General features: G+C 48.5%; 1 long non-coding RNA gene across 1 annotated transcript in view; it reads left to right on the top strand.

The window, feature by feature from the left end:
* LOC112413563 (uncharacterized) overlaps positions 1–24,802 on the top strand; it is a 36,207-nt gene extending 11,405 nt beyond the window's left edge. Inside the window, exons 2-3 of the long non-coding RNA XR_003005999.1 lie at positions 4,404–4,551; positions 24,683–24,802. This is a non-coding gene — a long non-coding RNA (uncharacterized LOC112413563). The remainder of the gene's footprint in view (positions 1–4,403; positions 4,552–24,682) is intronic.
* The last annotated feature ends 1,995 nt before the right edge of the window (positions 24,803–26,797 follow it).

The following is a 26,797-nucleotide window of genomic DNA, read 5'->3' as shown; positions in this document are numbered from 1 at the left end:
CACAGGTTCGTGCCCTGGTCCGGGAAGATCCCACATGCCACGGAGCGGCTGGGCCCGTGAGCCATGGCTGCTGAGTCTGCGCGTCCGGGGCCTTTGCCCCGCAACGGGAGAGGCCACAACAGTGAGAGGCCCGCGTACCGCAAAAAAAAAAAAAAAAAATTCATAAATGAGATAATTGGACAAAAGGAAGACTTGAAAAGAGTTCACGTAGAATTTAGTAAGGAGAAACTATTTTTCTTTTCTAAAAAGAAAAACTGTCTTAGAAATGAAAACTAGAGTGAATACCAGAGTGAATAAATAACATAAATAATATCATAAGAGAAATAGAAGATGAAAAGAAGGAAAAAGAAATAAAAATAAACTGGAGAATGGGGGGAGAAAAGATATGAGAGAAAATGATAGGTATGGAAGAGAAGATCCAGCCTCTATATAAAAGAGCATCTTTTTTTAAGGGCACATGGAACATTTCTCTAAATTGTTTATCTATTGGGCCATAAAATAAGTCTCAAAAGTGGAATCAATTTCAATGGATTGAAAGTTTACAGAGAATGCTCTGTTATCTAATGGATTTAGCTAGAAATCAATAACAAGAACAAAAAACAAAAGAAAATCCCAGATGTTTGGAAATCAGCCAATATCTTTCAATATGACCCTAAGACAAAGAGTAAATTAGAAAATACTTTGAACTGGATGATAATAAAAATATAAAATGCTAAAATATGTGGGATGTGACGAAAGTCAAGCTTCGAGGGAAATTTATAGTCATAAATGCATATATTAGAAAAGGAGAAAGATTTACTATCAATAACTAAAGTATCTATCTTAAGATGCAAAAAAGGGCAACAGATTAAATCCGAACAGTGTAGGAAGGAAATAATAAAGAGAAGAAATTAATGAAACAGAAAGCAGATATACCATAAAGAAAAATCAATAGCCACAGTTGTTTTTTTTTAATGACAAATAAAATTTATTAACCTTTAGCAAGACATATAGAAAAAGAGAGAGAAGGCACAAATTAAAAAGATCAGGGAAAAAAAAAAGATCAGGAATGAAAAAGGTGATATCAGTACAGAGCCTACAAACATTAAAAAGATCATAAGATATTATGGACAATTTCATGCCAATAATTTTGACAATTTAGGTAAAATCAATATTTTCTTAAAGCCATAGCTTACCGAAACTAACATGGAAAGAAAGAAAAAATCAGAATAAGCCCATACCTAAAAATAAACGCTTTTCCTTTTTAAAATTAAGATTTGTGTACCATAAAAGTCACCCTTTTAAAGTGTAAAATTTAGTGGCATTAAGTACATGCATACTGTAGTGCAACCATTACCACTATCAGTTCTAGAACATTCTCCTTACCCCCAAAAGAAGCCCATATCCAGCAACTAATCCACTTTCTCTCTCTATGGGTTTGCCTATTCTGGAAATTGCATATACATGGAATCATATGATATATATATGTGACCTTGTGTGTCTGGACGCCTTCACTTAGCATAAGGCTTTCAAAATTTATCCATGTTGTAGCATTTATCAGTACTCTATTCTTTTCATCTCTGAATAATATTCCATTGTATAGTTATACCACATTTTGTTTACCAATTATCAGGGGATGGGTTGTTTCCACTTTTTGACTATCATGCACGACGGGGCTATGAGTATTCATACACAAGTTTTTGCGCGGACATACATTTTCATTTCTTTGAGGTATATACCTAGGAGTGGAATTGCTGGGTCACGTGGTGACTCTAGGTTTAACTTTTTGAGAAATTGCCATCTGCACGTGGGAAGTGGCATCTCGTTGTGGTTCTGATTTGCATTTCCCTAAGGACTAATGATGTTGAACATCTTTTCATGTGTTTATTGGTCATTTTGTATATCTTCTGTGGAGTAATGTCTATTCAGATACTTTGCCCATTTAAAAATTGAGTCATTTGTCTTACTGTTGAGTTGTAAATTTCTTTTATATATACTGGATATTAGACCCTTTTCAGATATATGATTTGCAAAAATTTACCCCTGCTCTGCGGGTTGTCTTTTTCACTTTCTTTTCTTTTCTTTTCTTTTTTTTTTTTTTGTGGTATGTGGGCCTCTCACTGTTGTGGCCTCTCCCGTTGCGGAACACAGGCTCCGGACGCGCAGGCCCAGCGGCCATGGCTCACGGGCCCAGCCACTCTGAGGCATGTGGGATCTTCCCGGACTGGGGCACGAACCCGTGTCCCCTGCATTGGCAGGCGGACTCTCAGCCACTGCGCCACCAGGGAAGCCCTTTTTCACTTTCTTGATATTGTTCTTTGAAGCACAAAAGTTTTTAATTTTGATAAATTTCAGTTTTTTTTTTTCTTTTGTTGCTTATGTTTTTGGTGTCAAATCTAAGAAACAATAGCCTAACACAAGGCAGGATTGCCTAATCCATGAGGATTTATACCTAAATTTTCTTCTACGAGTTTTGTAATATTAGATTTTAGCTTTAGGTCTTTGATCCACTTTTTTTTTCAGGTGATAAATTAATTTTTTAAAAATATCCTAGGGCTTCCCTGGTGGCGTAGTGGTTGAGAGTCTGCCTGCCGATGCAGGAGACACGGGTTCGTGCCCCGGTCCGGGCGGATCTCACGTGCCGCGGAGTGTTTGGGCCCGCGAGCCATGGCCGCTGAGCCTGCGCGTCCGGAGCCTGTACTCCGCAACGGGAGAGGCCGCAGCGGTGAGAGGCCCGCGTACCGCAAAAAAAAAAAAAAAAAAAAAAAAAAAAAATATCCTAAGAAAATCTCCAATATTAGAAAGAAAAACACAACTGCTATCAATGATAAACATTATCATGAGAAGACATCAGTATGGATATGGAAAATCTACTCCTAAAGCATACAGAGTACAGTCTGAGTGAAGTGGTAATGGTGGAATAAATAGAATTCCTGCTTGCTATTATTTTTTCCTTTCAACTTTATTGAGAAATAATTGACATACCTTGTAAGTTTAAGGTGTATGTACCGCATGATTTGACTTACCTATGTTGTGAAATGATTACCACAGTAAGTGTAGTTCACATCCTTTGATACATTTTGAGTTAATTTTATATATGATGTGAAGTGAAGGTCCAACTTCATTATTTTTCCCTGTATGTATAGCAAGTATGTATTCCCAGACCATTTGTTGAAAAGACGAATTTTTCCCCACTGAATGGTCTTGGCACACTTGTTGAAAATCAATTGGCTATAAAAGCACGTGTTTAGGGAATTCCCTGGCAGTCCTGTGGTTAGGACTCCGGGCTTTCATTGACGAGGGTGTGGGTTCAATCCCAGATCAGGGAACTAAGATCCTGCATGCTGCAGAGCGTGGCCAAAAAGGCATGCATTTATTTCTGGGTCCTCAGTTTTATTTCACTGATATACCTCTATCTTATGCCACACATAAGAACCTTATGAAGGTCATTCTGAAGGGGCAAGACCTCTAGTTACCAGGAGTGTTTTATTTCCACCATCAAGCTTCTCTTCTGTCTGCATGCACTGGCCTTGGAGTCAACTTATCCTCTCCTGTGGCTTCCATTGCCACCCCAGAGGCTGACGATACTCGGATTTCTCCCCAGCCCAGGGATCTGGGGTGGGTTCCATGGGCTGAGTTCCAGAAACCTCAAACCTTTGTTCCAAGAAACTCTTCCCTTTCCCTTCTGAACTTCTCTTCCCCATTTCAGGGGGTGATTCCCACCTGCTCCTGGTTACCAAGACAAGAACCAGTGGGATCATCTTTATTTGCTCCTCGTCCCTCCAGCCCCTTCCCTCAATCCATCAACAGCTGTGTATATTCATTCAACCTCTTGGGTTTGCGTACCCTTTCCTAGACCTGCAGCCGGTAGGGTCAGACCTCCTCATGTCACCCATGGCCTGTTGCACAGAGCCTCATGTGCTCAGATCCTCTCCTGTAGAACAGGTTCATTCCCTGTCCAACCACCTTCCGTGCCTCCCTATCAACTAAGGGATAAACATCCAACTTGGGAAGGGAGCCAAGTAGGAGCTAGGCATCTGGAGGGTATAGAATCATGCAAGCAAAGGAGCTGGCAGTGAGGGGAGGGTGCATACTGTGGATATTGGAGGATTAAAGTTCAAATTTAAAAGTATTGTTTTGAGCATCTATTGGGGCAGACACTGTGTTAAGCACTTAATGTGCATTATCTCATTTAATCCTTACGCAAGGTCACGTAGTAGGCAGCAGATCTGGGGTTTGAACCCAGGTGGGCTCAGTCCAGAACTCCTGCACTTAACCACCAGATGGCTTCTTTGCAATGTTGCCGGCAGCCAGTCCTGCACGTCGGTAGTGGGGGTAAAGTGCCAAGGAGGAGAGCAATCCTTGCCTGAACAATCTCTCGCCCTCTTACCCCGCATTTTCTTGTCCTGCTTCTCATTTTGCAGATGAGGAAAGTGAGGCTGAGCGGTCCCTCAGCCAGCGGGAAGCAGAGCTGGGACTGACACAGACCATCCGACCTCAGAGCTTCCTGGGAGTGTGATCCAACATGACGAACGTGGCACTGACCGAGGAGTGGGGAGGCCTGGCTTCCAGGTTGGTGCACTTGTTTATGCATGAACTGGAGGTGATGGGAAAGTGTCCTGAGTGTCCGCCTCTCCATCCGTGCCCAGACTAGCCCTGCCTACTGTTGCGAGGCTCTTGCGAGGCCCAAGGAGCTAGAGCCGGTCAGGTGCTCTAGGGACCGGAAGCACGCTGTGCGTGAAGAAAGGCCGGTGAGCAAACTTCAGGGGTCCTTACTGCTGTCCAGCGATGCTGAGGGAGGAGCGTGTCTGGGTGCCCGGAGAAAAGACTAGACCATGAGGGAGGAGGGTCAGGCTTGAGCTGAAGGTGAGAAAACAACTGTTAACGAGTCATCCTTAAGAGAATCATCCTGTTATGAAATAAGCATCCTTCAGAGGTAGTGAGCTCCCACCCCTGGGGAGGGGCAAGCAGCTGCTGGAGGGTGTGCACTGGTGGAGACAGGAGATGAGTCATCTCAGTTCTGAGACCAGTTCATATGGAGATTCTATCTTTCGGAGAGGCTGTGCTTCTCAATGCAAATGGAGTTCTGAGAGTAGACCCTACTATATTTGAAAGTTTATTGTCAACAAGTGGGGAAAATGCTGTTTTAGGTTGACCAGCGGATTTTAAAAATGGACGAATAGTTGATTTACAGTGTCCCAGGTGCACAGCAAGGTGATTTAGTTATACATATGTATATTTTTTCAGATTCTTTTACATTATGGGTTATTACAAGATATTGAACTTAGTTCCCTGTGCTATACAGGAGGTCCTTATTGTTTATCTGTTTTATATATGGCGGTGTGTATGTGTTAATCCCAAACTCCTAATTTATCTTCCCCCCTGCCCCTTTCCCCTTTGGTAACCATAAGTTTTTATTTTCTATGTGTGTGTGAGTCCATTTCTGTTTTGTAAATGAGTTCATTTGTATCATTTTTTTTTAGATTCCACATATAAGTGATATCATATGATGTTTGTGTTTCTCTGTCTGACTTCACTTAGTACGATAATCTCTAGGTCCATCCACGTTGCTGCAAACTGCATTACTGTGTTCTTTTTTATGGCTAATATTCCATTGCCTATAGGTACCACATCTTCTTTATCCATTCCTCTGTCGATGGACACTTAGGTTGCTTCCACATCTTGGCTATCGTAAATAGTGCTGCAATGAACATTGAGGTACACGTATCTTTGAATTAGAGTTTCCAGTTTTTCAGGATATGGGCCCAGGAGTGGGGTTGCAGGATCATATGGTAACTCCATTTTTAGTTTTTTAAACAATGTCTGTACTGTCTTCCATAGTGGCTGCACCAATTTACAGTCCCACCAACAGTGTAGGAGGGTTCCCTTTTCTCCACACCCCCTCCAGCATTTATTATTTGTAGACTTTTTTTTTTTTTTTTTGCTGTATGCGGGCCTCTCACTGTTGTGACCTCTCCCGTTGCGGAGCACAGGCTCCGGACGCGCAGGCTCAGCGGCCATGGCTCACGGGCCCAGCCGCTCCGCGGCATGTGGGATCCTCCCGGACCGGGGCACGAACCCGTGTCCCCTGCATCGGCAGGCGGACTCTCAACCACTGCGCCACCAGGGAAGCCCTGTAGACTTTTTGATGATAGCTGTTCTGATCGGTGTGTACCAGCATATTTTTTTGTTTGTCTTCATTTGGTTTGGGGAAGAGCTAAAAGATAGAATTTATCTTTGGGTTAAAGATGGAGCTTTGGTTAAAAATAAAAACCACTTTTGGGCTTCCCTGGTGGCGCAGTGGTTGAGAGTCCGCCTGCCGATGCAGGGGACATGGGTTTGTGCCCCGGTCCGGGAAGATCCCACATGCCGCGGAGCGGCTGGGCCCATGAGCCATGGCCGCTGAGCCTGTGCGTCCGGAGCCCGTGCTCCGCAACGGGAGAGGCCACAACAGTGAGAGGCCCGCGTACCGCAAAAAAAAACAAAAACCAAAAAATCCACTTTAAAATGGGCCTTTGGAGAAAAGGAAGAGAATTGACCAGATCCTGAGGGACCTTGGGGTCAGGCCTGTGGGTCTGAGGTGGGCGGTGAGGGACAGAATTGTCTTCCCTGTGACTGGGTCCCACAAGAGTCTTCAAGGCCTGGCCTCTGGGGGTGGAGTGGGGAGTGTGACTGTCTCCTGTCCCACGCAGGGTGGGTAACATGCAACATGTCAGCAAGCGGAGGACATCTGGGGATACCGAGTCAGGAGCCTCTGTAGAGGTGGGCCGCCAGCAGACTCCACGGGCTTCAGATCCAGGGTCCCGCTGAAAGCGTTCTTTGCTGTGGCATAAGGCCCTCTTGAGGATTATAGGAAGGTTTTTGTTGAATGTCGTATTCCAGTGGCTGGTACACCTCTTTCTTCCGTTTCCACCAAGAGAGAAATAAACTCACGACAGGCATTTTTGTTGTTCCTTGGAACCCCAGAGCAGCTTACTAATTTCAGAGGGACCCGGAACTTTTCCATGAGTAGACCCACCCGGAGAGGATTATGAGGACTGAGGTGGGTGACAGGGAGGCCAGGACAGCTCTGTTTGGTTCCCAGTGCAGGATGGGGAGGATGGAAGGAAGGCCCCTAAGTGGTCTCAGGAGATTTGGGGTTAGAGCAAAGTCAAGTTCATTGCAGCCCCTTCACTCCCTGGACAGCAAGGGGCTCTGAGCAGGACAGGCTGGGGCTGAGAGCCACCCAAAGCCCACATCACAGGATCCAGATAATTAGCAGCAGGCTGTCCTCATTCTTAGAGCCCAGCAGCTCTAAGAATAAACCCCATGGTTCTCAGTGCCCAGCACAGCATTTGAGGGACCAGTTACGGGTTGTATAAGGATTCGTGAATTCATTGCCCAGCCAGGGCATCTGGGGAAGACAGCTTTACAGAGCACCTGGTGGAATAAAAAGCAGGGGAGATCCCATCCCCATCCCACCTCCTCCCAGTAGCCCTTGATCTGCCCTGTCAGCCACCTCCTATCCCTTTATTTCCCTGGACGAAGGGCCTCAGCAGAGCTATGTCCCTTGCATTTCAGCTTCCTGGGAACCCAGATGTCTCTGGTTGCTCTTGGGGAAGGCAGCAGGCCCAGCCTTTGGGTGGGATGAGCCCTTCCCACAAGCCCCACTGCAGTTCCTGAGAGCTCCCCCAAGACTTCCTGAGGGCTGTAGTGCAGGCACCCGGCTCCTCTCAGGTGTGGGGCGCCAGTCACCTTGCACACGAACTCCAGGGTCCCTTCACTGAGGGAACAGGTGTCTTTGACATCCGACTTCTGTGCAGTAAGTTTGGGGTCACAAGAGCCAAGGTAGTCATCGTCCCAGCCAGAGTCCTGCACCCTCAGGTCCCCCCACCCCGTGGGCAGGGCGTGTCGTCCACCTGGGGTGATCGTTGTACCACACCATGCCGGTCCTCAACTCCTGGCCGCCAAAAAAGACCTTCAGGTAGGCGTCCGTGGCAGTGGTCCAGTCTCTCCACAGACCTGTCACCAGGATGTTCATGACCTCCAGGCTGGCCAGCCCCTTCTGCTGGGACAGCAGTCCTGGTTGGTGGCCGCCGAGCCATGGCACATGCACTGGCACAGGTCACAGGGGCTCTTTCACTGTCCCTCCAAGGAGCCAGGAAAAACTTTGTGGAAGCCACATAGAAAATGGATATGGATGAGCCTATAGGTTTGATTTTGTTTAATGTTGCCCCCGATTATGAAAGCAATACTTACTCATGTTGAAAGTTTGGAAAGTACAGAAAAATCATTTAAATAACATAGTAAATGCTCTCTCAGCCTAATTCTCCATCAGTACCACCAACCACATCACTGACCCCCCTGTTAGTAAACTAGCACTGCTGGATCCGTCCTATCCCAGGAAGGCTCCCGTGAGGCATCCTGAGTGGCCCCTGCTCATCCCCCTGTCTCCGTCTCTATGCTTCTCATTGCAAATAGAACATTGCTACTTCTTCCTCCTTCCCAGCATTACATTCTCCTTGACCTTTCCCCCACCCAGCAGGCCTCACCCCTGCAAGAAGCAACGCTCCACCAAGTTTGTGCTGAAGCTGTACTGGTTCTGGAACATTGCCCAACTTCCTCGGGAGTGCGGGAGAGCTGGATTTGGCCCTGGCCAGGTAACACTGGGAGCTGGAGCTCTAGGTGGGCCAGTTGGTGGGGGCCAAGGGCAGGTGCTGGAGAGAGCCCCACTGCAGGCATCGTGTCAGAGGGTGCAAGTGCCGTTGGGCCACAGAAAGTGCTATGTGTCCTCCAGGAAGGATCCCAAGTGCCATAGGCTGGTCACATCCATGGGCTCCCCCGCCGGCCACAAGCAGGGCAAGTGGGCCGCAGTAGGAGGAGGGATGCCTGGGAGGAGCTGTGGAGACAGGAGCATCAGCTCACGTGGAGCTGAGCCCGAGAAGGAAGTATAAGAGCATATAAGTATATAAGTATAAGGTCTCTGCAGCTTCTCACCTCCTTCCCTCCTCAGCCTCTCCACGCACCGCACCGCTGACTCAGCCACACCTGCCCTCTTTCTAGCACCTCCACCTCCAGCACGGGCAGGTCTCCTTGGCAACAGTGGAGTGAGTGTGGGGTGTGAAGCAGGAGCTGAGAATGGCTTCTCTGAGTGTACTCAGGGGCTCTCTGGAAGGGAATAGGCCCCATTCTGAAGCCAGGGGCTCCTGGTCACTGTTAACTGAACTGAACTTGGGTCTGCTCGCCCGACAATCTGCTGACCCTGGGTTGTGGTGAAGGAAAGCACAGTGTTTGTTGCAGAGTGCCAAGCAAGGAGAATGGGCAGCTAATGCTCAAAAGACCCAACTACCTGATGGCTTTCAGGCAAGGGTTTCTACGGGCACATTAGGGGTGAGGGTTGCAGGGTATGTGATCAGCTTGTGGACATTCTTCTGACTGGTTGGTGGTGAGATAACAGGGTGGTATTTCAGGAATCTCAGTCATCAATTTTCTCGTTCCAACCTGTCTGGGGTCTATGTTCTGGTGGTCATCACGCAGTTAACTTCTTCTACCTGGTGGGGGCGCGGGTCTTAGTTTCTGCAAAACAACTCAAGGATATGTGTTAGGATATTATCTATAGCCCTTGAGGAGGAACTAAGTGTCCTTGACTTTGTTTTATGGCTAAGCTATTATTATTTTGTTTTGTTTCACTGCTTTCCTTTGTTTTCCTCTAATTATTAACTGATTACGTTTGCTCTTTGGAACTGGGGAATTCCTAGGAGGCTAAAACTTTTCAAAATATAAGCAAGAAGCGGGGGACATGGGAGGTCTGACCCAGGAAGGTGCCCTCAGGGCCTGCTCGATTTCATGACCAACCATCGCAGTTTGCCTAACAGGGACTTTGAATGCTACAACTGGAAAAGTCCTGGGCAAACCAGGATGAGTTGCTCACCCTTGTCACGCACCCAGCCAATGCTTAATCTGACCTGTGAGAAATAGGACAGAGGCCCTCTAGATGCTGTAGACCCACCCAGCTCTGGCCCCACTGTGGTCCCTACATCTTTGGGACCTTGGGTGTTCTGTTGAATGGGTTCCAGTGCTGGCTCTGTGACCATGGGCCAGAGCCTCTGTTTTCACATCTATAAACAGGAGTATTGATACCCACTTGCCCAGCGAAGCACACAGGATCGTTGTGGATATGAAAGGACCTAGTGGGGACTTCTGACAGGCGGCTGCTGGCATTGTGGTCATCTTCACCCCTGTTCTCATTCTAGCGTAGGGAGCTTAGAAAACTGAGCCCAGCCTGTGGTCACCATGTCCTCACCCTGCTGCAGCTCTATGTACTTGCTCTGCTTCCAGGCCTTTCTGATGGAAGCACGTTTCTGGGCCATTTAATCATTGCCTCTCTCACCTGCACAGCTTAGTATAGTTTAAAAGGGCTTTCACATCCATGCACAGTCTTATTTGGTAATTTCTCAATTTCTCATTTACAGAGCACAGAATATACCAAAGCCCCCAGACCTGTGTGTCTGAGTATTTTGTCATCCTCATTTAGAGCAAGAATACTAAATGCAGTCAGAATAACAGCTGACATTTGTCGAGTTCTTACGATGTGCCAGGCACTCTGCTAAGTACTTTGTATACAGTAACAGTCTGATAAACCAGCTGTGATTTTCCCACTATACAGATGGGGAAACTGAGACTTGGTGGGGCGGTTGTTTAAGAAACATTCTGTAAATCACAGAGCTGGTAAGTGGCGAGCCAGCGTTGCTTATTTTCCTTAAGCCCTTTGGGATCCTGCAAACCAGGAGCAGTGCATGGAATCCCCCTGCCACAGTATCTACTGCCCGAGTTGGGGGTATCAGGCTGCTGAAGTTGGAGAGACGATGGAAAGAAGGAGGTAGAGTTGGTCGATAGGGCACCCCCTGTTGGGGAGGGTGCCCTGGGCAGGATGTTGGGGAACCTGGGTTGGAATATTAAGAGCTTGTGTTCTCCTGCAGTGTGACTTTGGCCAATTCACCTACACTTTCTGCCTTCAGTTTTCCCACCAGAGAAATTGTTGGCATACTAGTGGTCATCATTCACAGCATTGCTACTTTGTGATAGCTTAGCCTTTCCCATGGGTTATCGGGTTCATCTTTGCAAGATCCCTCATGAGTGGGTACCTTTTTTCTTTTCATTTTACGGAGAAGGAAAGTGAGACACTTGAGAGGTGAAGTGACTTGGACCAGGTCACTCAGGTGGTTGGTTAGGCTTGGACCTGGACTTGAACCTGGTGTACTGGGCTTGAACCTGGGCTAGTCTGGTTCCAGAGCCCAGAGCTTTAACCTCTGGGCTAAATTTGTAGAGCCCTCAGGTTCCTACCATCTGGATGAGATCTGGGTTCCACTGGGGCTTTCTGTCTTGTTAGGGTCGGGGAAGTAACATGGATCAAGCAGGAAGAAATCCCAAGGGTTGGGGTCCTCTGTGGGCAGTCACATCTGAGTCAGAGGCTGCACCCCAGGGGGACCTCCTTATCAGTTTGATGTGGTCCTGGAAGTCCCCACCCTGTCCCCAGCCTCCTTCCCTCTCCTGGACTCCAGTTACCTGGCTCTACCACCAGCCCTCACCTGTGTTGTCTTGGATTCTGCTTCTAGATGCTCTAGTCCAAGGCAGAGCTCGGCCAAGGGAAGAAAAGGATGTGGCTCACAGCTCGCCCTTGTATTTATGGAGGCAGGTAGCCTCTCCTGCTTAGCTTACAGGCTTGCATTGCCCCCACAGTATCTTTTGGGAGATGTCTATGGCTTTCTGTAGGGAACTATCTCTTTGAGGATTTTTGCATAACAAATGGCCCTGCAAGGTGAAGATCTTATCTCTCCCCAGGGCAGAGGGCAGATTTTTTTGCTGTGCCCCCAGGGCAATGATTGGGCAGGCTTGCTAGTAGCCCCTTGTAAGATTGGAATTTCCTAAACTCAGGGTTCCTCAGCTGTGACCCAAACCCACTGAGGGCATGGCATCCACCCAGGCCCGCCTCCAACTTGGTGGAACTTGGGGGCAAGGGAATGTGAAGCTCATGCAGCTAAGAATGCTGTGAGCCAAAAGGTCCTTGATCTCTGACCCGGGAGTTTAGTGTCTTCTGTCAGGGAACTGGGGATTGGCGTACAAGTAGTGTGACATCTCAGACCCTTCGCAGCTTCACAGGTTTGGTGACAAGGATGGGTGCTGATGGAGACGTATCTTCCTGGAAGAGGAGAGGATAAGAGCCCGACAGAGGCAGCTGTAGGGGGCGGGGGGGATATATACCCCACAGAAGTGGTAGCAAAGGCTCTCACCCAAGGGGTTTTTGGGGCATAAATGTTCCCCACTGTCCTTCCTGGTAATGAGGCTGTGGGGCTCGAGGGAGGAGGGAAGTGCGCTGCCCGCCTGTCACTTCGGCTGCTGTTTGCACTGCTGCAGCCAGGAGGAGGAGGAAGGACCAGGCGTCCCGGAGGCTGACAGACAGCGCTGGGTGGATCCAATCTGAGTCCAGGCTGTTGGCAGTGCTGCTTGAAACCCAGAGCGCAGGATGGACCGCAGCTGTGGACATTTCTTCCGGTGACGGCTAAATCCACCTGCTTTCTGGGCCATTTGCCCCTTGACAGCGGTGCACCTTCCAAAAGCCGCTCCCTCGGGACTGAGGGAGGGCTCCCCCCGCCCCGGGTAAGGCAGTTAGGTCACCGGGTGTGGCTGCCTCCAGAGAGGGCTCATCTCTCAGCTGCTCTCCGGGCCATGGGGCTGCAGGGGTATGTGGACCTACTTTGATCACTCAGTGGAGGTCGCTTGCTTCCGAGTAGGAGGACGCTTCCCCTGGGCCAGCTGGAGCGGACTCAGGGAAGCACACGGCTCAGGAGCCCTGGTTCTGCAGCTTGTACTGTGCAGTCTAGTTTGGCCTATTTCACATTTGGGTCTTCACTGTGTACCTCAATTCTCCCTGCACTTTGCTCTCTCCATGACCTTGTGTTCTGCGGCTCTCTACCGCTCTGCCCGAGGCTCAGCTCCGCTGACCCTAAGTAACCATTCGGTGACTGAGTCAGGGGCCCTGGGAGGGATTTCTGCCCTGCTTCCCACCCACACAAGCCTCCCAGTTTCCAAGGCTGACTTGGCTAATTGACCTGGAGGCCTTGCCAAAAATCGTATTCTGGAGGCTTGTAGAGCGTAAATGTGCACGGCTGGCTGTAGGGCTCAGCTGGCCTCAGCTGCTTGGAGTTATAAAAAGAACAGAAGTGCTGGTGGCGGTTGGGTGACTAATGGTGACCACTGGGGGTGATGCCATCAGCTGTTGGGTGAGATGGTGTGTATCCAGCCTCACTGAGTTCCCAAGGCCTGAGTATCCCTGGAGCCTGATAGCCTTTCTCACCTTCCAGCTGGGCCTGCAGGGACTGTTTCTATCAAGAGCTTAATCAGTGCACAGAACTCAATCAGGCACAGAACTTGATCAGTACCCTGCAGTCTCCTGAGAGCTGGCTGTGGATCCAGCCCAGCTCCAGGCACCATGGGGAGCCACGTGCTATGAGGAACCATTAGGAAGCTAACAATTTGGGGACAAATGCTGTGCTTGCAGACCCTCCAGGAGCTTGGAGAGCGTGGATTTTGGAGTCTATGAGCCGACTCCAAGTCCCAACTCTGCTGCTTACTTGGGCTGGTTATTAACTTCTCTGGACCTCAGTTTGTCTCATCTGTAAATGGGGACAATCCCTAACCCACGGAGGTTAAATGAATCAAGATGGTAAAATCAATTTTAACTTGACATTGGGTCCTAAGGGAAGGAGACGTTATCCTTGGCTGGGTCACACTTAGGACATCCAACCCTCCCTGCCCCCGCCCCTGGCCGAAGGCTGAGCTGGCCTAGACCAGTCCTAACAGCAGTCTGTGGTACCTGCACTTCGCTCCACAAATGTACCATTATCACTATTATTTAGTAACAGGAGATAGGTGTGTCCCCTGCATCAGCAGGCGGACTCCCAATCACTGCGCCACCAGGGAAGCCCCCTTGGTGACTTTTTACTTAAGCCCGGGTCGGTAAACTATGGTGGTGATGGTCATCTTGGGCACGCTGTAGGAGCTGGCAGGCTTTTCTTTGCGATTACCACCCTGCCAATGGGAGCCTGACCTGCAGCTCCCCACACTGGTGCCAGCGTAGACATTTTCTATCCTAATCTAATCCCTAATCCACACGCCCTTCAGGGCAATGAGTTCAAACTCTTAGAGGAATCATTGAGCCCCCTGGAGAGAGTGGCTCACCCAGTGTGGAGGGCTGAGGGGAGGGGACCTTGATGCTGGTCCACAAAACACACATCCATTGAGCACCTACTGGGTGCCAAGCTCTGGTGAGACAAAACCTGAGCCAAGAATGGCCCCTGTCCTTAAGAAGTTGATAAGAAATGCTTCAACAGGAAATATGTGTCTTTCTCCGGACCACAACAGGAATCTCCTAACACTGCAGCAGACTTAAGAAACCACAAATGATTAATTGATGCATTCGTTCGTTGATTCATCCAACATTTACAAAGCATTTACTGTGTTCCAGACTATATGCTAGGCAGTAAGTAAAGGTGGAATGAGATCTTTAGTTCACAGTTATTAAACAGATGGATGATTTCAGCACAGGAAGTCCTACGGACTTGTCCAAGGTATAGACGTGGAGCAGAAGAGGGTGTGATTGGATGAGTTGCTGGCTGGGAGAGTGGGAGTAGTTCTATGTCTCGGAGCGTTTCATGGAGGAGGTGACCACTGACAAAGGATTTGAAGGAAGGGTATTGGCCTGCTGGATGGAGGCGTGGGGCAGAGGCACCCGGGCTGAGGGGTGCAAAGCCCTGGGGGCTGAGTCATGGATGGTCGGGGCTTAGAGGCACCACAGAGATGATCTCATCTACCCACTCCTGGTGCAGAGGGCAGCAGGGACTGCCCAGAACTACCCAGTCAGTCAGCAGCAGAGTTCTGACCAGAGCCTGGCCTCCTCACTTCCCAACCAAGTTTCTTTTCTTGCTGAGCAAACGCTAGACGTGACACGAAACATCATCTTCCCACTTGAATCGCAAGCAGGTATGCATTCAGGTCATCTGAATTTAGCTCAAAGTTTGTAAATGGAGAGCAGAGCTGGAGGGGCTGACTGGGGTCAGAGCTGGGGTCTCTGCAGTGCTTTCCACCATGCCCAGTACAGAGTTGATGCTCAATAAACGTATGCAGCCTTCTCCATGGCTGGATGGCGGGTGACAGCCTCTCCCTCTTTTGGAGGTTGCACACATGACAGTTTTCGACTCGTGATGACTTGAAGCTAGGGCTTATGAAAGCTCTGTGCGCTGGAAGGCTAGAATTTCACAGGCAAAGCGTGAGCACCTGGGTTGCCCTCAGTTTGAAAAGGGGCAGGTCATCCTGGAAATGAGTGAACGTAGATTCACCTCCAACCACTCTGTCCTTTGAGTGGTGCAGAGGGCAGGGTCTTCTAAGTCACTCAGGGCTTTCAGTTTTAGGGGCTAAGAAGGAAGCAGAAGTGCCAATAATATTATGCCTTCTCTGTGCTGGTTCTTAAAGAGCTTTCAGACATGGCTGGTGTGGTTTGTGTCTGTTCTTGATGGGAGGCAGATATTTGTAGTCTCATTATCCAGATTTAGAAAACTGAGGCTCAAAGAGGGGCACAGCCCAGGGCAACCTATTGGAGCAAAGTTGGCCTTGAGTAAAGAGAAGTCACCACCACCTGAATTGCATTTCAGAGACTCAATTTCACCACCAGACTGCTACTCCACCGTGTTGACAATATATAGAAACAAAGTAGTATTCTCTGTCCTTCTGAAGTATATCAAATATATATGTAAGGCAAATATCTTTTTCTGGAAGAGTTATTATTTATTTATTTATTGGCTGCGTTGTGTCTTAGTTGTGGTACGTGGGATCTTCATTGAGGCATGCGGGATCTTTCATTGCTGCATGTGGGTTTTTCTCTTCTCTAGTTGTGGCACGCGGGTTCCAGAGTGAGTGGGCTCTGTAGTTTGCGGCATGTGGGCTCTGTAGTTTGCGGCACGCGGGCTCTCTAGTTGAGGTGCGGGAGCTCAGTGGTTGTGGCATGCGGGCTCAGTTGCCCCATGGCATGTGAGATCTTAGTTCCCTGACCAGGGATCGAACCCGTGTCCCCTGAATTGGAAGGCGGATTCTTTACCACTGGGCAACCAGGGGAGTCCCAAAGGTATATATCTTTATATTATAGTTTATATCGATACATAATTATATAACACATTATATAGTTACTAAAGTATGTATTGTATTATATATTAAATATGTTATACATTTATATATCATAATATATAATATATTATACATTTATTTATATACATTATATATAATATTTATAATATACATTTTATAGTATGTATTATATAAATTATATATTTAAATATAAACTATAACACAAAGATCTACATCTTAATATGTGTATATCTGCTGTATTTCAGAAAGACAGACAATCCTGTGATAAGCACCCTCTCCCACTATATCTTAACATTTTCACCCCTTCAGGCTCTAAATCCTCGAGTACCCAGTACCACAGTGTGAGTGAGGAATTTGAGAGCAGTTTTTACATCTCACTAGCTTTCCAAATCCTAACACTGCTCCTGCCCACTCATAGAAGCTTCTGGTGGCTGCTGGAGCCCTCTGGATGGGCCAGAGCCCTGGACATGGCCTTTTAGGCACCTCAGGGTCAGATCCCTGCCCACTTCTCTCCATCAGCCACAGGGCATGTCCTCCAGGAAGCATCTTCCATCGGTTCACCTATAGGTTTGGAGTCCCTGCTCTGTGCCCTCAAGCACCTGTGCCTACGCCCCTCCCAGCAGGTCACCCCCCCCCCCAACAGAGCCCCCTTGTCTGTGACCCTCACTATGTTGCAGGAAATAGAGTGAGGCTCAAGAGGATGGTCACGTCCCAGGTCTCAGACGAGTCCCTGGGACAGCCACCAAGTGTGGGTCCTTGGCTTTGCGCAGGAAAGAATTCAAGAACGAGCCATAGTAAAGTGAAGGAGGGTTTATTTAGGGAGATACACACTCCATGGACAGAGTGTGGGCCATCTAAGAAGGCGAGAGTGGCACCAGGGTATGGGGTTGTCAGTGTTTATAGGGGTGGGTAATTTCATAGGCTAATGAGTGGGGGGAGTATTCCAGCTATTTTGGGGAAGGGGTGGAGATTTCCAGAAATTGGGCCACCACCCACTTTTTGACCTTTATGGCTGGCCTTGGGACTGTCATGGCGCCTGTGGGCGTGTCATTTAGCTTGCTGATGTGTTACAGTGAGCGTGTCCTGAGGCTCAAGGTGTAGTGGAAGTCGACTCATCTGCCATCTTGGACCTATTTGGTTCTTTCTTTTTTTTTTTTTTTTTAATTAATTAATTTATTTATTTTTGGCTGCGTTCGGTCTTCATTGCTGCACACGGGCTTTCTTTCGTTGCGTCGAGCAGGGGTTACTCTTCGTTGCGGTGTGCGGGCTTCTCATTGCGGTGGCTTCTCTTGTTGCAGGGCATGGGCTCTAGGCACACGGGCTTCAGTAGTTGCAGCACACAGGCTGCAACTGTGTTGTGGCTCGGGGGCTCTAGAACGCAGGCTCAGTAGTTGTGGCGCGTGGGCTTAGTTGCTCCGTGGCATGTGGGATCTTCGCAGACCAGGGATCAAACCCATGTCCCCTGCACTGGCAGGCGGATTCTTAACCACTGTGCCACCAGGGGAACCCGACCTACTTGGTTCTAATCAGTTTATGTCGTGTCCTCGGGCTATGTCATTCTTTCATTCTTTTAAAGGTTGTGCCCTGCCCCCTTCCCTCCTGTTTCAACTAGACGGTGAGTTCAGAACACACAGACTGGTCTGCCACGGTCGCCTCTGACTCCCGGTGTCCAGCACAGAGCTGCGACGGGGGCATGCCAGGAGTTTGTTAGATGTTGGCCACGAGTTGGAAGCCAGAGCAGGGAGAATCTGTGTCCTGGGAGTGAGGAGGCCACCCTGACCATTAGAGCCGCAGAGGGAGACAGGACCAGCTGTGGCATTTTGCTGAGTTGGCTCATTTTGGAAAGTTGGAATCAATCTGGGCTTCCCACATAGTAACCATTCACTGCCCTCCCTCCTTTTTCATAGAAACATGATTTGTTCATCTTCTTCAGAGCAGCTATGGTTGCATAGGAGGGCCTTGGCCCTTGTTGGGGACTGGTTGAGGAATGGGCTGAGGGCAATTCTGGACTCTGAGGGCAAACTGCTGCAAGGGGGCCTCTGGAAGCCTTTACCTTGTTCATCAAAATGGGCACAAGAAAATGCAGCAGAATTCTGTAGGACAAATGTCCTGGTTTCTTCAATCAAAAAATGGAGAGAAAAAAAGAGGAGGAAATTGTTTAGATTAGGGGTCAGCAAACCTTCTCTGGAAAGACCAAGTAATAAATATTTCAGTCTTTGCGGGCCATGCTGGCTCTGGAGAAACTACTCCACTCTCTTTGTAGCAAGAAATGAACCAAAGAACATGTAAACAAGTGGACGTGGGTGGGAGTGTTTACAGGGCGGTGGCGGGATTTGGCCCTAGGTGTAGTTTGCCCACCCCTGGTTTAGATGAAAAGACTCTTCTGTGACACATCAGCCAAATGCAATGTGTGGACTTTGTCTGGACCCTGATTCGAACAAACCAAGTCTTAAAAACAAACCTAAACAAAACAAAAAAAGTTGTGCCAGTTGGGGCAATTTTCACAATGATGGGATATCAGATGATTTGAAGGAATTGTGGTTAGGTGTGTTGTTAGGTGTGACAGAGACATTATGGTTTTTGTTGTTGATGTTGTTTTGTTTTTAAAGAAGAGAGAGTCTTTATCTATTAACTACTGATACTAAATGGGAGATAATGCCTGAGATTTGCTTTCAAATAACCCAGGGTGTGGAGGGGAGGAAGTAAAGAAAGCATGATTGGCCATGGGCTGCTAATGATTGAAGCTGGGTTATGGGTGAAAGTGGGGAGAGGCGGGTCTTCATACTATTCTGTCATCTTTTGTGTATGTTTGAAAATTTGCATAGTAAAATTTTTTTAAAGTGGGGACAAGAAAGAACTCCCTCTTCCATTGCCTCTGGTGATCTTCGCATCTGGTGAACACATGTTGCCTGGCACTAATGCAGCCATCTTGTGACTCAGAAGGGACAAGCCTGAGGATGAGACTAACCACCAAACGTGGCAGAGTGGAAAGAGGAAGGAGCTGGGGTGTCGGATGATTCTTTTGGGTCGCCAAATTAACCAGGCCGGAATGGGCCTGCTTCAGTATTCCATATTACATGGGGCAATAAATTAAGCTATATTTAATTTTGTTGTTGTTACATGTAACTCAACTGATCTGGAGAAAGGAACAGAATGGAGGCCTGGCTCTTCTCTGCTGCAGGCTGCCACCATGGCATCTGAGGGGACACCAGGACTGGAAGAAAGGCTTGTGAGAAATGGGTCCTTGCCAAATCTCTCCAAGTCCTTCTGTCATACCCAAGGGGCTCCATGAAATGGGAGTGGTCTCTGCTTTCTGCCTAGTGATGCCGAAAACTTGGCTTCTGTGCACTGGTGCCAAATCAAATCTCAGAGACAGAGTTTTGGGTGAAGTAGAAAAGAATAGGTTTATTGCTTTGACAGGCAAAGGGAGACACAGCGGGCTCATACCCTCAAAATCTGTGTGTCCCAACCTGGGGGATTTGGTGCGGAGTTTTATAGCACTGGTTCAAAGGTGGGGTTGCTGCTAAGGATCAGGGTGTGTGCAGGGCCTGCGCTCCTTTAATCTGAACTCAGGTGGTCTCCTGATGAGCTTCTGTGGTTCTCGAGGTTATCAAACTGTGACCTCTCTGGAATGAAGAATGCTTCATCAAGTACTGTAGTTAACATCTTCCATTTGTTGGGGGTTTTAGTTCTGCAGAAGAGCTCAAAGATATTGTTATGTGTATCCTTTGAGGTGGAACCAGGACCCTGCCCTAAGGCTGCACTATTGTTTCTTCCTTTTTTTCTTTAATATTTTTAAAAATTAATTACTTTTATTTTTTGGCTGCATTGGGTCTTTGTTGCAGTGCGCGGGCTTTCTCTAGTTGTGGCGAGTGGGGGCTACTCTTCCTTGCGGTGCCTGGGCTTCTCCTTGCGGTGGCTTCTCTTGTTGCAGAGCACGGGCTCTAGGCATGTGGGCTTCAGTAGTTGTGGCACGTGGGCTCAGTAGTTGTGGCTCGTGGGCTCTAGAGCACAGGCTCAGTAGTTGTGGTGCACGGGCTTAGTTGCTCTGCAGCATGTGGGATCTTCCTGGACCGGGGTACGAACCCGTGTCCCCTGCATCGGCAGGCGGATTCTTAACCACCGCGCCACCAGGGAAGCCCTGCACTATTGTTTCTTGATTGCTCCTTCCTTGTCTCTGCATCCCCTCACTTCCCTGATTAGCAACCCGTTGAACCTGCCCTTTGGAACTCAGGGAAGGTCCTGGAGGCTGAAGCCTATTCCCTACAAACAAGAGACAGGGGACACAGGGTCCTGCTCAGTTTCACTACCTCTCTTGAACCCCAAAGGGCCAGTGTCAGGGGCTGCACTGGACTTTGGCTAGAGGGATGCTGGTATTGTAATTGTAGACCGACAGTTTGGGGAGAGGAAATGGCAGAAGGAGAGTTCCTGAAGGACAGCTGGCCTTTCTGGCATCCTTCCTTACAAGGACAGGGAAACCTCCTCTCCCTGAACCCTCAACACACAGTAACCACAACCACAGAAGGTCTACACACAGGGCACGACAGCATTGTTTCTAACTGATCTCATGGTTCAGCTGGTCCCGGGGGTATCAGCTGTTCTGTAATGCATGACAAATCACTGTGGTTAACTTAGCCCATCCGGGTCTCCTAGATACGGTCATTAGACATTTGCCAAAAAATGTGCAGAGGGAATGCTGGGGGAAAAAGGGAGAAGGGTGATGTGGAGAAGGGCCTGGTTCCTCTGTATGTCCCGGAGCTCTGCCAAGGACTCAGAGTTCACATAAACTCAAGCTCAGGTTTTGGAGATGGGATGGGAGGTGAGGGGTGGGGGGCAGCCATCAATAAGGAACAGGTCACAAATCCTCAGTGAGTTTGTTCTCAGTCCCACTTTTGCCCCTATTTTCAAGGCTATGCTTACAATAATGATTCTTAAATAGGAACATGCATCAGAATGCCCTGGAGGACTTGTTAAAATACAGATTACTGGGCCCCTCCTCTGAGTTCCTGATTAAGCAGGCCTGGGGTGGGGCCTGAGAATCTGCATTGATGACAGACACTGAAGTGATGCCGATATTCTGTTGCTCCTGGAAACCCTGATTTGAGAACGACTGGCCTAGAACTTCTTGGCAGGACAGTGGCTCTCAGGTATCAGGAAGAAGAGATCTAAACTTTTCTTCATCTTCACTTTGGGCTGAGGTGGGAACCAATGATGAACGGCCAGAGGGGCCTGGTCCTGGGTGGGAGGAGCCTAGAGTGGTGATGCTCTAAGATCACCTGACCAGGAACTGGGAGTCTTGGGGTATTATTTTGCTCCTGAGTGATCTCACTGTGTGGCCTTGAAAAGGTCACCTCTGCTCTCTGGGCCTCAGTTTAGCCCTTTATAAAATGAGCAGATGGCACTTTTCTGTATGTGTTATAGTTTTCACAACAAAAAGGTTTTCTGAAAATGAAAAGGAAGACAAAATGAACTAGGTGACCTCTAAGGGGATGAGGGTGGGGGAATCTCATGCAGGCACCACGGTGTACTCAGAAGCTTGTGGGCTGGCATCCAACTTGGGAGTCAATATGCCTGATATTAAGTAGCTGCAAGTACTGCCTGAGGCAATCGCCTAACCTTGCAGAGCCTGGAAGGGGGATGAGGGTACTCATGCCTAGGGCTGTTGCGGGAACTGATGCAGATATGCCCAGTGCCTGGTCAGTAGGTGGCTGCTATGATGATTGCTTTGTTATTTTCAGTATCTCTTCAAGGGTTGCGGGGGACACAAAGGCGACTGTTCTCCCCCCATCTCTGCCTGACTGTGGAGCCTGGGGACCTTCTTGTTGATGATGGAATCAGAACTTGCAAGTATATGTCTCAGGCTTTCCCCTGGAACGATTATTCTGGGAAATGCTTAACTCCCCAAATTTTCTTTCTTCCTTTCTTTCTTCCTCACTCCCTCCTTCCCTTCCTTCCTTCTTTCTTTTTTTTAATTTTTATTGGAATATAGTTGATTTACAATGTTTTGTTAGTTTCTGCTGTACAGCAAAGTGAATAGTTATGCATATACATGTATCCACTCTTTTCTGGTCATTACAGAGTATTCAGAAGGGTTCCCTGTGCTATACAGTAGGTCCTTATAATAGTTATCTATCCTTATCTATCTATATATAGTAGTGTGTGTATGTCAATCCCAGTCTCCCAGTTTATCCCTCCTCTCCACCTTTTCCCCCTTGGTAACCATAAGTTTGTTTTCTACATCTGTGACTCTATTTCTGTTTTGTAAATAAGTTCATTTGTATCATTTTTTTAGATTCCACATAAGCAATATCATATGATATTTGTCTTTCTCTGTCTGACTTACTTCACTCAGTATGACGATGTCTAGGTCCATCCATTTTGCAGCAGATGACCCAATTTCGTTCCTTTTTATGGCTGAGTAATATTCCATTGTATATATGTACCACGTCTTCTTTATCCATTCATCTGTCAATGGACACTTAGCTTGCTTCCAGTTCCTGGCTATTGTAAATAGTGCTGCAGTGAACACTGGGGTGCATGTGTCTTTTTGAATTATGGTTTTCTCAGGGTATATGCCCAGTCGTGGGATTGCTGGGTCATATGGTAATTCTATTTTTAGTTTTTTAAGGAAGCTCCATACTGTTCTCCATAATGGTTGTACCCAATTTTTTTCTTTTTTTTTAACAGCCTTATTGAGATGTAATTCACATACCATAAAATTCATTCTTCCAAAGTGTACAATTCAGTGTTTTTAGTATAGTCACATATATACTAAATATATGCGGGCATCACTACTATCTGAATTTAGATCGAAGCCCCACAGCCATTAGCACTCACTCCCTATTCCTTTCCTCCCCAAGCTGTGGCAGCCAGTAACCTAATTAGTATCTCTATAGATTTACCTATGCTAGGCGGTTTTTATAAATGGTTAACTCCCCAAATTTTCCATGAACTTTTCCTTCTCCAGCTTCCATTCATTTGATTATTAATTTAACTAATATTCATTGAGGGCCCACTAGGTGCCAAACACAGGACAGGCACTGGGGATACAATTTGGAAAAAAATCCAGACAGGGTTCCTGCTCCCTGTGGAACTTGTGGTCCAGCGGGGGAAGCAGATGTTAATCTGTGAATCACACAAAATCAGGTGAAACTCAACAGTGAGAAGTACTGTGAAGGAGATGGACAGAGATGGTGTCCCTGGTTGGGCGGGCCGGACAGGCTTCAGGGAGTGACGACTAGAAGGCTGTCCAAAGGGTGAGCAGGGACTGACTGGGCAAAGAGGCAGGATAGAGCATTCAGGGCAGAGTGGACAGCCTGTGCAAAGGCCCTGAGGCAAGATAAGCATGGTGCATACAAGGAGCTAGCCTGGAGGGCTGTGAGGGGGGGACACGGAGGCAGGAAGGACAGCAGGACCACCCTGTGCAGAGCCTCATAGGCTGTGTTAGGGAGTCTGGTCTTTATCCCAAGAGTAACAGAGCCTTTGGAGGTTTTATAGCAAAGGCAGATACATGATCTAAGGTGTGATTCAAATATGTCCTCGGATGCAGTTGGAGAAGAGGTGTCAGGGGCCAGAGCTGGGAGGAGGATCTGTTAGGACAAACTTATGGCAGTGGCCATTGAAGGGACGCCGGTGACCTGGTGGGGCAGGGGACGCATTTGAGATGGAAGTAGCTGTATTTGGGGGTCCTTTGGAGTTGAGCACATAGGGCTTGGAGGTGAGCTGGTGACTAGGGTGGCCTGGCTGTCTGGCTTCCTAACTGGGTGGATGGTGTGGCTGTCACTGAGCTAGGGGGGAATCCCTTTCTCCTCGCCTGAGTACGTCAGAGCCCAGAGGGTCACTGGTCACACCAGGAGATACAAGAAAGGGCCGCTCTGTGTGTGTTTCAGGGTAACATGTAAAGCACAGCAGCTGGCACTCAACAAATGACAGCCACCTGCTGGGCCCCCAAGCTGTGACAAACCTATACCACTACTGTGTCGTCTCCCCCATCCACATCCTGCCAGGGACCTCCTGGCTTCTTGCTGCAGAGACCTGTCTCAGGCTGAGACTCTTACTTCCTTAGGGGTGTCTGTGACTCCCCCTGAGGTGGGGAGATTTTGCTGTCTCAACCTCAAACCCCCTCTTCCTCCTCTTGGAAGGTGGAGCAGGGGAGGGAAAGAGCTGGTGCCTGGGAGAGAGGCTGTGCTCCTGCAGGTGAGAGAGCAGGTACCTGGGTTCTGAAGCCAGGGGTTTAGTCTCACTCTAAACTAGCTGTGTGACCAGAGGCGAGCCCCCTCCCTCTCTAGACAGAACCTGTAAAATGGGGTTGGGGCACTGGCTTGGAGACTGTCTCAGGGCACCTCCAGCTCCAGTCTCTAGGGTTTTGTCTGTGCTCAAAGGAGAATGTGCCAGTGGTTGGGGCTGTCTTCCTCCTCAGGGGGTGCTCACGGGTGACCCTCCTCCCACATCCACATCTGGTGCACTCTTCTCCGTCCCTGTCTCTCCTGGTTGTCAGGCTTTCTCTTGCACCTGTCGTGTCTTCCAGGTGGTTGCCGACTGTGTGCAGTGCAAGCTGTTTGCATCTCCCCATCTCCTGCCAGGGCTTTGGACGGGAGGAGTGTTGGACAAGTGTTGGAGGGCTGTGAGCAGGAGAAACATCCAAGCAGCATCTCAGGTGAGAGACTGGGAACCCAGAACCTGCCGTCCTTGGAGGGTTCCAGCAGATGCCAGGAGATTTCTTTGCTTTGGCTCCGATCATCTCCAGAAACAGGGCTGGCCACGCAACCATTTCCTCCACCTTCTGGCCCAGGCTCTGAGCTCTGCTCCCATGTCCCCTCTTCCTAACAAAGGCTTCCTCAGTAGAAAAGAGCTTGGACATACAATATTTGCCAACAAAAGCAACCATTGTAGCCCCAGGGAAGGGGGTTGGGGTAGAGAGCCAGGGAAAGGTTTTGCTCTCTGCTTGCCGAGACTGGCTCCAGGGAAGGCCTCAGCCCACAGTTCATGAGTCAGGCTGCTGGGGTCCCAGCTGTAGTCTCTCCCTCTTGACTTACCAAGTCTAAGGCAGGAAGTATGGGGTGGAGTCCAGGGAGAGCACTGCAAGTTCCTCTGGGATGGCCCTGCAGAGGGAGGAAATTAGCAATCACATGCCACGACTTTTCCCTTCTGTCGCCACAGGGCCCCCACTCTGCAGCTGGGAAAACTGAGCCCCTGAGAAGGGAGGCAGGTCATTTAATGCTGAGCTCATCTGGTGGGTTTGCGGAGGGCCAGAATGGAGACGGTTCACTGCTTTTCCTGCAAGTTCCCACTGACACGTGGACACCTCACACTCTTGCTTCATCAGCTCTCACACGCAAAACCACAGTCTGGCCCTTGACTTCACAGATCTTAAAGAACCAGAAAGAGGAGAAAGAGAACTCCGTTCTTCCCAAACTTAATATAGATCTGTTTGGTGGTGCCATTTCAAATAATTGGATGCTCTGATGTTGCTTGGAATAGAACACACTCTGCATTTCCACAGGACTTTAAAGTTTACGTCTGTGACTCCTGTGATCCTCACCATTTCCCCTTTGACAGATGAGGTACTGCAGCCCAAAGGGGGAAATGACTTGCCCTTGGTCACTTGGTCTGTACTGGCAGTCTAGCCTACAACAGCCTTCTGACCCCTACCCTTGTCTCTCTCTCCTGCTCAGCACTAGATTCTGGGTCCTGATGCCAGCTCTGCTGCAAATGAGCTGTGTGACCTGGGACATGTCACCTCAGCTCTCTGAACCTCCTTCATAAATGTACTGGCCCTCCAAAACCCTGATGTCATTTCATTCATTCCACAAGTGCTGCTTTCCAGGAGGCCCTGAGTCAGGTCCTGGAGCCGTGAGGATGAAGATTCCAGCTCTCTGCCCACAAAGTGGGACCGTATTCAGAGCCCAGGGAGGGTGTGGACTGGGAAACCTCACGTGGAGAGAAGAGGGCAAGAACCCAAGTTCTCTTTCAGGGGACCCAGGGATTCCCAAGAGAAGTCTGGTCAGAGAATTTGCATCCACAAGTTGGCCACCCTTTAAGAAAGCCCTCAACAAAATGTCTGAACTCGAAAGAAAGATTAGGGGTCTCTATACACTTCACAGAAAGGTTCTTTACTCTGCGGTCCTTAAAAACAAAACAAAACAAACCAAAAATAACAAAACTCCTTTCTCCAATTCCCACCTCTGGACTTACGGTGCATTCGAAAATTGTTAGGAACACATTCACAGAGTAAAGCAGGAAAGGAAAGCAGGAGTTGGCCTGTTTGCCTGACTACTGAACGGGTCTCAGCAGCATTGCAAAACCAGCAGCCACTCTTATCTCTTAGACTCAGTTTTTCCCACCTTAGGCTGTGTGGTGGGTACATTGGTGCCAGGTGTGGAAGCAGAGAGTGGTTATTTATTGAACCTTACTATGTGCTATAATTAACACCCATTTCACAGACGAGGAAACCGAGGCTCGGAGCTAGGATTTCAATCAGGTCTGGCTGACTGTAACGCCAGGGCTCTCGGCTCACCTTGCTCAGCCCTGCTCTTGACTAAGACACAGATCAGTCACTGCACTAGGGGGCCCAGGGAGCTGTAGTCTGCAAAATGGGTAGATTCAAGGGGCGGAAGATTACTGGGGGCATCAAGACCATTAG

Source organism: Neophocaena asiaeorientalis, unplaced genomic scaffold, assembly GCF_003031525.2.
Source record: "Neophocaena asiaeorientalis asiaeorientalis breed wild unplaced genomic scaffold, Neophocaena_asiaeorientalis_V1.1 scaffold31, whole genome shotgun sequence".
In the NCBI taxonomy this organism is placed as follows: Eukaryota; Metazoa; Chordata; class Mammalia; order Artiodactyla; family Phocoenidae; genus Neophocaena; species Neophocaena asiaeorientalis.
This window is presented reverse-complemented; position numbering and strand designations above follow the sequence as displayed.